A 12,452-nucleotide genomic window follows, 5' to 3' on the forward strand; every position below is an offset into this window, starting at 1 on the left:
AGACACCTATCCATGCTTAGCTCAGGGCAGAACAGGTGTTTTTATGAAGTAGCAGCCATTATTATTACCATCGTGTGTCCAGGACAGTTTGGGGTCAGCTAACAGGTGTCTTAGATGCCAGACTCAGGAGTCTGGATTGCTGTGAGAGAGGCCAAGTATGGCTCAGGTGAGAGGAGGCCCTCCAAGGCTAAGATTCTGATACCTGGATATAGGCTGGGTAGCTAGGGGGTTGGGGGGAGATGGAGCTCCCTGCCTGGAGCAATCCATTGGCACCTGTTTGCTGTGGAAAGGCCAGGGAGGGTCCCAGGGGAATGCGGGGCGTGCAGGTCAAGCAGACAAGGAGCTACTCCATGGAGAGAGGACCACGCTGAGAGAGTTTCTGATTGTGCTGCATCTCTGGGGCTACTTAGAAATGCCCAGAAGACTGAGGAACATTTGGATACTTCAGTCTGGAGCTTACCAAGGTAGTCTGGTGTTAACTAGTGCTCAACATGGAGATGAAATACAGATTGCCCAAGGATCGACTGCAGAAGAAACAGGAAGAGAGCTGAGCACAGAATCCAGCCCACAGGACATTTAGTGAAGGGGGAGGACCTGGAAGAACCCATAGAGTGTTTTGTCCCAAATGCCCAAGGAAGAGTACAGGGGGGGTGGGGTTTGGGTATGGATGAGAAGCCAGGGGAAACAGTCCCTTGCTGCCTGTCACAGGAGTAAGAGTGCACGTGGCTTGGCGGGGGGAGGGACCACAGCAGGGCACTGCAGTGACCTCATGGCAGGAGGTACCAGAGAGAACAGGAGGTGAGTGCTTTGTCAGGGAAGCCAAGGAGAAGCGTGAGATGGTACCCGAAGGAAGTGTTTTAGGAGAGCAGAGGCTTTAATGTTTGTGTGGGTCAAGAGGAAGGAATGGGAGAGGGGAGAAAGACAGATTAAGTTTAGAGAGGGAACCATGGAGAGGCTGGGCCTCCCGTGGGGTTTGATTAGGGGAAGTCTGAGGAGGAGAGAAGGGGAAGTGAGGGATTCTGTTTCTCACCAGTAAAAGATGTGGTAGTGCACTGAGGGGAGTCTGGTAGGAAGGGTGTGCCAGATTAAAGCTCTCCCTCCCCAGGCAGGGGGAGATGGGGGTGATTCATGATTCAGAGGTGCTCTGAGCTGGGGAGGTGCCTGGGTGGGTGTCAGGAGATGGTCCTGTGTGCTGATTGCTGACCTGTGGCAGGGCCCCATCCTGCTGTCCAGAATGACGGGGTGCTGAAGGAGAAATGGAGTCAGGGGAGGGTGTGGGAGGGCTCCTGAGGTAATCAGCAGAGGGGACAGGCTGCCATGGCCTGGTTCTTTTCAGGGAGAAGGTCCTTGCATCCTGCTCCATTATTGCTGGAAAAGGATGGGAGGCTTCCTGGCAGTGACTCCCATTGCCTGATGTGTAAAGGCCAGGTTGTAGAAGGGGTAAAGCGAGGGACCCTTCATAAACTGGTCCTAACCTCATTTGCTCTCACTCTCTTCCAGTTCTCTGGTCATGCCAGGCTATAGGTATACATGAGTGTGTACACACACACACACAACATGCGTGCGTGCACACACCTGCTCCCCAGCATACCTTAGGGTACTCACACTCCTTTCTTTTTTCGCATTTCTGCATACTGTCCTCTCTGACGCTTTCTAGAGTCACCCACACTGCACTCGTCACTCCTTCCTCCTGCTGCCTTGCTCTGTGCGTGCTCAGCTTCCCTCCCCCCCGGGGGGGCACTGGGTGCTGTGTTGTTGCACACATGTGTCTTTCTGGAATCCCCGGGGCCTCCATGGTGCCAGGCACTTAACAGCTTCCCTTTGACTGTCTGTCCGCTTGAATGAGTGTGTGTCACATTGAGCCTTACTATCCACAAAATGATCGGCAAATGGTCGATTTTTGAAGCTCATCTTCTCTTCGCAAGTCACTTCCATGGAAGATTTTTACCTATGACTTGCCTGTTGAGCTGGTGATATTGTCAAGTTGACATCCGCACTGAATTGCCATCCGAACTTAATTTTAGAGACAATGGGAATTTCAGGGAAATGATGTTTTTCTTCTCTCAAAGGAGTATTATGACCACTTTAAAATTGGACCATTATTTTATGCATTTCTGAAGTCGAAGTTGGTAAAAGCCAAATTTTGTTGGCTCTGCCATTTGGACCCAGATAGAGGCCCGGGTCTACAAGCAACGTGTACATTCTAATTAACGTGGATGAAAGATGAAAGAGTTTGGGCCCTTGGTAGATCAATAACATTCATTAATTTCCTCTTAGCATCTACCACAGGGTCTTACAGATAATGGGTACAAATTGTATTTGTTAAATGGATAAATTAATCTATATATGTGTTGATTTTTATGGATCATGCATTTTTATGACAACTGTTTTCTGTTCTGTGTTGTCTTTTTTCTGAGTAAAATATAATCTTGTAACAGATTAAGGGGGTTCAGGGGGTTCATGGGCACACAGTCCCCATGAAGATACTAGGTGATGGGCCAAGGTAGTTATTAGCCTCAGTGCCCTGAGCCCTGTCTGTTTGGACATGGAGACCAGCTTCCCATCTCCCAGCCTTCACTCCTCAGAGCAGATCTGCAGGGTGAGACGGTGTGGTGGGGCGAGCAAGCAGGGACCTGGCTGACAGACCGGACTCCTCAGAAGGCCTATCAGCAACCATGTGACCTCAGGTAGCGTCTTAACATCTTTGCATCTCGGCTCCTCTTTTGTAAAATGGGCCTGATAATTATAATCTCTCCATCATACGATGGCCAGGAAGATTAAATGAGGGAATGAGGACAAAATATTTTCACGGGAGCTGCTGCTTCTGTCGGCCCAGGGAAACCCTCTGTGAGCCCCTGTAGCTGGCAATGTTTACACACAGGCAGAAACCAGGGTGCAAGGTAGCGTGCCATCATTAGCTGGCTGGGGGCTGGCTTGGGGCTGCGAGGCAGGCAGCGGGATCTTCTGGCATGTGGTGGTGTGGCTGAGGCGTGGTCCTTCATATCCCAGCCTGGAAGGGGACACTCATTTAAGTCCACTCCTTAGACTTCCTGTTTCTGAGACTCTCAGAAAGAAGGGAAAGAACCTTCCATCCCAAGTTCTCTAAGTGGCTGTAGTGAGCCCCCACCGTAGTGAAGATGCAGATGGACTTGTCATAAGCACAGTGGTAAGAGGCATCTTGGTGGGGGCTTGGTGATGCTCTGTCCCCTAGACACTGTCTGGCTCCCCAGCTCCCTCTTCCCAAAGGCACAGATTCTGGCCTGCCTGCCCTGCTCCTCGATCCGTCTCCTCGCTGAAGTACCTGCCTTTCTTGTCTTCTGAGATCTGCCCAACCTTTCCTCAGCAGGCCTGGGTTGAGGCCCGTGGCCTTGGTCACTGAGATTACCATGGCCTCAGTCACTGACATTGCTGTGCCCTCTTCAACACAGGAAGCTCTCGAATTGGGGAAAAGGACCATCTGGGAGGCAGAATGTCAAGAGCAGAAATGGGAGGTGAGAACAGTCAGAGGAAGGGGAAGCAAGTGTTTAAAAATATTAAGCAGAGACCTGGATGGGAACCCAACATCAGCTCTTTGGTGTTCCTGAAGCCCAGAAGGTCCAATGTGCTGTTTGGGCGTGAGCCATGACAACCTCACGCTGGCTCACACCCGTTTCCTGGCCAGACCCGGTGCTCCTCCTTGTGGGCTGGGCTCGCGGTGTCTCACGCTCATGTCTTTGAGGGTGGTGTTTCTCTGCAGAAGCTTGCCCTTGCGAGCAGGAGGGAGGATGTTGGCCTGAGTCTGGGGGACAGCTGACCTGGGAGGAAGTCCGGCCTCACGGCACCCGGAGGTGAGGTTGTCTGCCCCGATGCTATTTGTTGTGTTCTTCTGAGGAGGGTGTTGAACTGTGTGACCGAGTCCCCTCCTAGGATTGCGTGTTGGTGGAAGGGCTGTTTGGGGTGGTGGAGCCTTGTGTGAAGGGCTGTGGTTTGGGAAGGACGGCTTGAGCCTAAGTAGAAGCATCTGGGTTTGGCTGTGCCAGACAAGCTCGGTGGAGGAGCAGTGACATGTGACAGGGTTTGGGCTAGGTTTTCAGTGGAAGGGCCAGAAAGCAAAAGGACTCCTTCTAGTGGGTTCCGTGGAGCTGGGCTCCAGCACAAATGTTCTTAGGGATCTTTTGGAACTTGCCCAGTGGGGAGGGGCTGGGAATGCCCAGTGCCCACAGCTCACTAACCTGGCACTTTGGGGAAGAAAGACTCTAAGCAGGAAATACTGCCTTCGCCCCCCGCTGGCCCTGGCACCACCAGCCAGCCTACGCCTGGGCTCCGGGCCCTTCAGGCTGTTCTGGTCCATCCATCTCCGCCTCCCAGTCTCAGCTTCCCTGGCTGACCAAACCGAGCCGCCTGACCTGGGGTGTTTAGGTGGCAGTGAGAAGTCTGTGTGTGGAAAACATGTTCACAGCCCAAAGCGTCAAACACCAGACGGATGTTTGGTATCAGAAGTGACTGACACTGTGATTCCACTGCCACAAGGTCAGTGGCTTTTTCACCTTCAGAGGCTTTCTAGTCTCTCTCCTGGGCGGATTTTCCTGAGGCTGCTTAAGCTTCTGTTCCCTAGATCAAGAAATCCAGGCTCCACCTCTTCCCTTTTATCAGACTCACATATTTGCTCTAGGCCATCAGCAATTCCCAGAGCAGCTTTCTCAGCTCCCTGACCCCTGTCCTGCTCCACTGCTCTGTGTTCTGACATACCACCCTCTGTTCTGATGGTAAGTCAACCTCTGTGGCCTTGTCCTTCAGGCCTGCTGCAGAGACGGTCTGTGGGCCCTGCCGGGGGCGGGGGGGGGGGCGGGGGGTTCCTCCTCATCAGGCCCTTCCCTTTGAGGGCAGAGACCTCCAGACTGGACAGAACCTCAGGCCTTGGGCCTTTCAGGGCCCCTGGCATCCATGGAAGCTTCTTAACCTCCACTTTAGACCTGCAACCTCTTTGTTTCATCCATGTTCTCCTTTGTGGAAGGGGACTGTCCATCCTATACCTGTCCCATTGTATTTTGGAAGAAAATAACTTGTTTTAAGAACCACAGATGGAGAGGAATTTTGCCCCTGGTCAGCTTCAGGGGCACTGTGTGTTTCTGTCTGTCCCTTCACACACATGAGGTGGAGCTGAGCCCTTGTTTTCAGAGACACTGCCCTGCCCGCAGAGAGCTTACCACTGAGACACAGGAGTCTCACACATAAGTGGCCAGCGCTCTAGAGAGTTCCAGGTGCTGTGAGGGAAGTCTGTCATGGGCATGGAGAGGGGGAGAGAGCAGTCACTTCCATGTGGGGGATGGGAGGGGGTCCCTAGAAGCATGACACTGGGATTGGGCCTTGAACGAGGAGCGGGAATTGAGCAGGTGGAATGGGGTCATGGGCTAAAATGGTGCTTGTTGAAGGGGCCTTACAGCAAAATCAGGTGGGGTGAAATGGTTAGTGCTTGGGAAGGGGCCAAGTGTGGCTGAGAGAATTACCGCTGCTGTGGTTGTGAACTCCCAGCCAGCTATGTGCAGAGGACTTCTGCCTGCATTATTAAGAGTCCCTGTAATCCCAGAATATGTATATTTTCACCTGCGCTTTATAAATAGGGAAAATGAAGCTGAGTGAGGTTAAGGAACGGGGGCCAAGGACATAGCCCATGACAGGAGGAGTGTGGGTCCAAATGCAGCCTGACAAGAGTGCCTGCTCCTGACTACCTCGTGGGTCCTTCACTTTATGTCTGGAGTGCGAGCTGGGTGAGCAGTCGTACAAGGCTGGAGTGCCTCGGTGAGGTTTGTGGAACAGCCCTGTGCGCTTGGCTGCAGGGCGGAACAGGAGGGGGGTGTGGGAGTGAGGCTGTAGGTAGGAAAGACAGTCAGGAAGCCATGGTTGGCATTCTGATGGGAGATGGTGTGGCCTGAAGCAGGGCAGGAGAAGGGAGGGACGTGAGAGGGAGACTTTGCTGGGTGTGGAGACCCCCCTGGATGTGGATGAGAGGCGGGAAGGCCCGGCATGACTCCCAGGGTTCCAGCTTGGTGACTGTGGTGGGGCATCACCATGGTGGGTGGGGAGCATATTGGAGAAGACCATCTTTTGGGGCCTGTCAAGTGTGAGGGTGTGGAGAGGGAAGTGGGTATCAAGTATGGGTCAGGGGCACACCTGTCTCTCAGCCTTTGGTTTCCCACTGACAATGAATAGTTTTATCAGTGAATTTGTGTAAATGTCCTCAGGGCTTACAGAATGGGGGTGCCCTGGGGGTGCCCTCAGGGGCTGAGACACACAGAAAGAGTGTGGGGGAGATGGCTCTGCTATGCCTCTTTCCTCCCTTTCCTGAAAAGAAAAATAGGAGGGGAGGTCACGTTTAGGTAGGCAGGGTCAAGTTTGGTTTCCTGGAAGAATTGGCTAGAAGAGAAGATGGGAATTTAGTGAGGAAAGCTACTGGCTTGGGTGAAAAGCAGGAAAGCAACTGGTACAGTCAACTAACTATAGTCTGTCCCCTGATGAGAAGACATTTGGTTTGGACAGAGGTTGGCCCCGTGTGATGGAAGTTAAAGTTGCAGCCCAGGAAGTTGAGTCCATGTGGCAAAAGGCATGAATTCTAGAGGCTGATGCTGAGCCCCAGAGACTTTCTAAGCAGAGAGTGCCTGGTCGGAGCTGTGTTTGCCTTCTCTCTCTGGCTCTTCAGCTTCATTCAGTATCAGAGTCACCCCAGGAGCTAGGCAGGATACAAACGTCAGGCCGTCTTCTGCTTCAGTGAGGCTGGACCTCTGTGCTTGTGTTGTTGTTCGGGGACTGTGATGAACACCAGTGTTTGAGGACCACTGAGTCAGGTGACACTTTAGTGCAGGGTGGGATGGACAGGGCTGCCTGGAGGCGGCAGCCAGGTAGGAGGCACTTGTGGGAGTCTAGGGTGAGGTAATGCAGGGACAGGTGAGGCCGTGGGAGCAGGCGAGATCACCCCTGCAGCGAGTACTGCGAGAGACCGTCTCTGGTCTGACTCAGCGGACGTTGGCTCTCCTGATTGCGTACTCTCCATCCCGAACCTTCTGTGTAACTTCTAGGACAGCACTTTCTCAGTTCACCTGGCTGTTCTTCTCTGTCCCCTTTGTTGGTTCTTCTCCCTGATGGCTTTGTTGAAGTGTTCCAGAGAGTTCTGGGGCCTCTTGCATTTCCTTTCTTCTTCCTTCCCTTCCTCCCTCCCATCCTTCCTTCCTTCCTTCCTTCTTTCCGCTCTTCCCCCCACCCCACCCCGCACACTGCTTAGGTTACTTCATACAGTTGTTTTAAATTCCATCTCTGTGTCGAAGGCTCCCAAATTCTCTCCAGCCAGACTTACCTCCAAACATCAGACTCATAGTTCCAAATGCCTTACTCAGTATATCTTTCTGGGTGTCTCCTTAGGCATTTTTTTTTTTAAGGATTTAATATATTTATTTGTGAGAGAGCGGGGTGGGGGCACGTGTTAGGCAGGACAGAGGGAGAGGGAGAGGTAGACTCTATCCCAGGACCCTGGGATCATGACCTGAGCTGAAGGCAGATGCTTAACTGACTGAGTCACCCAGGCACACCCCTGCCTCCCCAAACCTTAGGCATCTTAAACTGAACATTTCCAGAACCAATCTCCTGACCTTTTCCTTCCAGTTGCTTCGGCAGCCCTTCCAGGCTCCCGGAGACTCAAAACAAAAAGCTCATGGTCATTCTGACTCCTTGCCCCATGTCCACTCTGTCAGTATAGCTTGCTGGCTTTGCCTTCAACTTATATCAAGACTTAGAACATTTACCACCATCATTCTGGTCCAAGCTACCTTCATCTCTCACCTGGTTTTCCTGTGTTTACCAGTGCACTGTACCCCCGACCACCCCTGTCCATTTTCAGCCAAAGTGTTCCTTTTTGTAAAGGTCTCCCATCCAAGTACTAACCAGGCCCGACCCTGTTTAGCTTCCGAGATCAGATGAGATCGGGCGCGTTCAGGGTGGTATGGCCGTAGACCCTTTTTGTAAAGGTATTGTAGACCCTCCCGTGTTCACAACCCTCTACTGCGTTCTTGTCTCAGAGGTAAAGTGGAAGGATGGTGTGTGTCTTCAGCCAAGATGCCTAACTTTTTGCTCATGGGCAAAGTGGGAGAGTCCCTAAGTGGTGTGTGGGGATTACGTGAGTCAGTGGTGGATAAAGTAGCGAGTAGCTGCAGTTACTTGTGGGAGAGGAGGAAGGAGCACGCACCGAGTCTCTCTGTGCCAGGCACACCACGCATATTACCTTTTTAAGTCATTTTGATTGTTTTTATTTTGATCACTAGGATTATCTACACAATTTAAACAGTCAAGTGATTATACATGATTTGTTAAAACAGCTGTTGTCTCCCTGCCTACCCATCCCCATTGCTCTTCCTCTTAAATTTTGAGTATTTTTATCCATATTGCTGAAAAGATGCTCTTTCTGCTGCTTTGTTTTTTTTTTTTTTTTTTTTTTTTTTTCAGTTGTCATTATCTAGTGACTTCTGAGCTCGCACTCTAGGAGGTAAGGAATCCTGGCTGTCTTTCCAGCCCCACCCCATTGCCCACCAGCCTGATCCGTCCAGGCACTTCGGGTTAGATAAGGTCTGGGGTTACTTTTGCTTTTTGGTTTCCATGCAGTTCTTTGGTCACTTGCTTGGTTTTCTGTTTTCTTATCAGTGAATTAAACAAATTCCTTACTAATTATATAAATCCCCTCTGCGTGTTCTCATGCATGAGGTGTCTTGTGAATTTTATGTTCCTGGAGAAATCTCTCCCTGAGCTTTGGGAAGCTCTCTAACATGGACCAGCTGCCCTTTTACATTGCTGCAGAGCCGTTGACCTTAGGTCTCCTGTCACTTCTCTGTGTCCTTGTGAGCTTATGGCTTTCAAAATAAATTCTTCTACTGTTGTTGCTGTGGATAGCTAAATTAGATGTTCAGTTCCGTCCGCTGTATTTCCCTGAGGTTGATCTTGTTTGCTTTCACTGGTAACAATGCAAGTTTATAGATGGGACCGTTGAGTCTGAGAGGGTTGTTCAATAATTTGTCTAAAGACCCACAGCCATTATACCGCAGAGCGTGTGTTTTAACTTGAGACTGTGGCTATGAAACCTATGTTCTTTCCTCTTTGTGCTCTGAAAATAAAGGTGTTATTAGTTGATATGGGATGTGATCAAGAACGTTGGCCATCAATTTCCCTTGTATGTCTTCTTTCATCTTCCTTTTTTTTAAATACTGAAAATGGTTTCTTGCTCTCTTATCCCAAAATGATAAATTCCCTGTAACCTGTTAAGAAGCTGTCTCCCAAGCATAAGGATAGCAAGAGGTATTTCTTAAAATAACCATTTAAAAACAGCTCTGGTTTCTGGGAAACCTATAAATTGTGGGGAAAAGGCTTTGGTTGGTTGTGATATGATGATGCTTCTTTACCACTTGGTGGTCGTGTGGGGAAGGAGGACCTGTGTGATGAGTCTTAAGTTTGGTGGTGGTAGGTTCTTGGCTGAGGGTTCCTTCCCTAAGCCTTGCCTTCTACTTGGGGGGACACTGTCCTCCCTCACCCCTCCACCTGGGTACAGCTGCCGAAGAGTCCAGTCCCAGCTCTGACTCAGCTGTGCCCATGGCATAGAGACCTTGGTTGGAGGAGTACGGATACCAGCGACTCTGGATCTGTTCCTGATTCCTTCCTTTGTCCAGGCCATGGGCAGCCTGCCTGAAACACTTGTGGCTCTAACCACTTTTCCGGAGAGAAAAGTACTTTATAAAATGGAATGGAAGCTTGCACTTCAGCTTGGGTGGGATAAGCCAAGGTTACTTGCCCGAGATTTATCTTAATCTACAATTACTGCTAATGCAGTATCTAAATTACCACCCGCCTGAGAGTGCACCAGATAATGGGTGGCTAATTGTGACTAACTTTCTAAACTTCAGAACCCCTAATCCTGCACTGTGATCAATGTCCAGGAGCCCAGCTGGCCTTTGTGTAGTGTAGTTCCGTGGGCTGTGACATCTGTCACCAGACACTTGTCATTCCAAAAACATGGCTGTCCCGTATTGGCTGCAGCTACAGAGTCATTTTCTCCTTGCTGGTCAGGTTCTGTGTTAGTGGGACACTGTCACAGGTAGGATGGCAGCATCTGGAGAGGCCTGTGGCTGAAGGGAAGGGTGAACGGTACATAGGCTACACATTTTCTTAACCTTTCCCACCTCTTCTTTATAGCCAGAGCTGATCTCTTGGTGAGAGAAGTCCGTCTGCTCCTCTACCATCCTGGGCAGGGCCCTGTGAAGAGTCCAGGTGTCCAGAGAAAATGAGAGCTGGTTGTGGCCATTAGAACAACTGTCACTGTACTGAGGTCATTAAGAGCTGTCATCCTCTGCCTGCCACTCTCCTTCCTGGGATGCCACAGTGTCGCCTGGGCACACTGTCTCTTTCCCTGGCGTCCGTGCTCTGTCAGGCCCCTGATTGGGTCTCCTGTCATTGGTAGAGAATGTGATTTCACGTCTACCTCCCCATCACCGGCTTAGAGCTTGTCCTGCTTTTCCCTTGGGCCTTTGGAGTTTTCCCCAGAATGTGGCTCTCTCCCAGCTGCTTTGGGTTGTCACCTCTCACCTCGCTTCTCTCCAGGAGCATCCAGGTGTCCACCTTCTAGAGCTTCGTGGACTTAAGCCTCACATCCGTGATGAACCCAGGCTCTCAAGAGAGGTGGAGGGAGGAACAGACACTGAGTGGTGCCGCCTGACATGTTTGCCTCTGAGGCCCCAAGTCCTTGAGGGCCATGATTGTACCGTCACGTGTTACAGATAGGAGCTTTAACCTCGACAGTGGTCACTAGCTGCCAGACTGGGAATGATTGGCAGCCCTGTGGCTCCCCTGTTCTGATGAGAGTGTCTGCACTCACAGATGGGGGCTGGAGGCCTCACACTGATGGCATGTTTGACCCTTCCAAGGTCTCTCTGTTCCCCACACCACTGACACCTCACAGCTGCCCTATGACAGTGGCTGGTGGGGCCCCTTCTTACCCACGTGTCCTGCCATCATCTCAGAACTAGCAGGTCTAGAACTGAGCTTGTCAGCTGCCCTAAACAGGTTCTGGCTTCTGAATGCTCCCAGCCCACTGGCTCAGGCTCCCGGGATGTATATATGATACACCTTTGACTCACGTTTCACTTCACACCACTCCCACAGGTCCACCCAACTTGCTGTTCGCCAAGTACAAACTCGTCACTGGGCAGAAGGCCATGCGCCTCCTTTTATGGCCATTCTGTTGCAGGGGGACATGGCCTGGGCCTTCTGGGCTGGGCACCTTCCAGCTGTCCTCTCCCTGTCACCCTGGTAGTAAGGCCCCCTGTGGGGCCTGTCTGTTGAAATAAGAGACCTTTCGTCTCAAAAACCTGTCATGTTGACATCTGAGGACACTTGAGGTATTGTGTAGCAGCATCTAGACCCCTGACGTGGTGGTGTGATTCCCAAGCTCCTCTCACTCTCTACCCTTGTCACACTTACGTAAATTCCGTGGAAGGTTTTGACTCATCACGAGCAGCTGGCTGCCCCAGTAGAATCTCGTCAGCCATTTTGACATTTGCCAACTCCATCCTGCCCTTACATGCTTCTCTACTTTTCCACCCCCTCTGCCTGGAATAACATTTCTCTCCCTTATCTTCTGAGAAAGCTTCTACTCATCCCTCAAGACCCAGGGAAGCTGCACACCTGCCTCAGTCGGCATATATCCATACTGCATCATAATTCTTTGTTTATACTTTTGCCTTCACTAGACTGCCTGGTCCTTGAGGGCACAGGGTTCAGGGGACGTTGGTGGAATGTGCCTACCCATTTACTCACAAGGATCTGCTCATAAGCTTCCGCATGCTGGGCACTCTGCTAGGCATGGGGCACATAGGGTGAGCAGGGCAGACAGTCCCCCTGCCTCCATGGGGAGAGCGAGCAAGTAGAGTTGGCAAGAAAGCAAGTATATGGACGAGATACTTTAGAATAGCTGCACTTCACAGGGGCTGCTCGAGGTGGAGGTGTTCAAGGAAGGCCTCTCTAGAAGACACATGGGAACTGAAACCTGGAAGATGAGAAGAAACCAGCCATGCAGAGAGCTGGGAAAGCGTGCTCAGGGCTGAGGGGATGGCAGGTGGAAAGTTACAGAGGAGGTCTTGGAGTGTTTCGGGGCAGACAGGAGACCAATGCTGCTGGAATGTGAGCAGTGGGGAGAACAGCATGGGGTTGGCCTGGCCAGATTCCTCACTGCCTGTTTCATAGGTCCCCAGGAGTGAGCAGTTTGGATTTTTCTTTCGAAGTAGTAGGAAGTCCTTAGAGGGAAGTATTTCAGACCTTCAGTATCTCTGAACAGGTGGGCATGTGCCGATCATTGTCCTGCTTCTGCTACCCATTCCCGCCCCTGCTTCCTGTTTCCTGCTCCCTCTCCTTTCTCCCCACTCCCCCCAAGCTTGCTTCTGTTCAAG

At 51.3% G+C, this 12,452-nt stretch overlaps 1 protein-coding gene across 24 annotated transcripts in view; it reads left to right on the plus strand.

The window, feature by feature from the left end:
- The window catches only part of PPFIBP2 (PPFIA binding protein 2), a 149,124-nt gene that overhangs the window by 17,934 nt on the left and 118,738 nt on the right, over nt 1–12,452 (plus strand). The window contains exons 1-2 of one of the 24 annotated variants that reach the window (XM_082682954.1): nt 3,709–3,827; nt 4,652–4,745. The exons of 16 other annotated variants lie outside the window; for them this stretch is intronic. The gene's annotated coding sequence lies outside the window, so the exon portion shown is untranslated. Of the gene's footprint in view, nt 1–3,708; nt 3,828–4,651; nt 4,746–12,452 lie in introns of those variants that run through there. 7 more of the 24 variants (XM_082682962.1, XM_082682974.1, XM_082682957.1 and 4 more) reach the window with 7 other exon arrangements.

Source organism: Mustela nivalis (genome assembly GCF_964662115.1).
Source record: "Mustela nivalis genome assembly, chromosome: 9".
NCBI classification, from domain to species: domain Eukaryota; kingdom Metazoa; phylum Chordata; class Mammalia; order Carnivora; family Mustelidae; genus Mustela; species Mustela nivalis.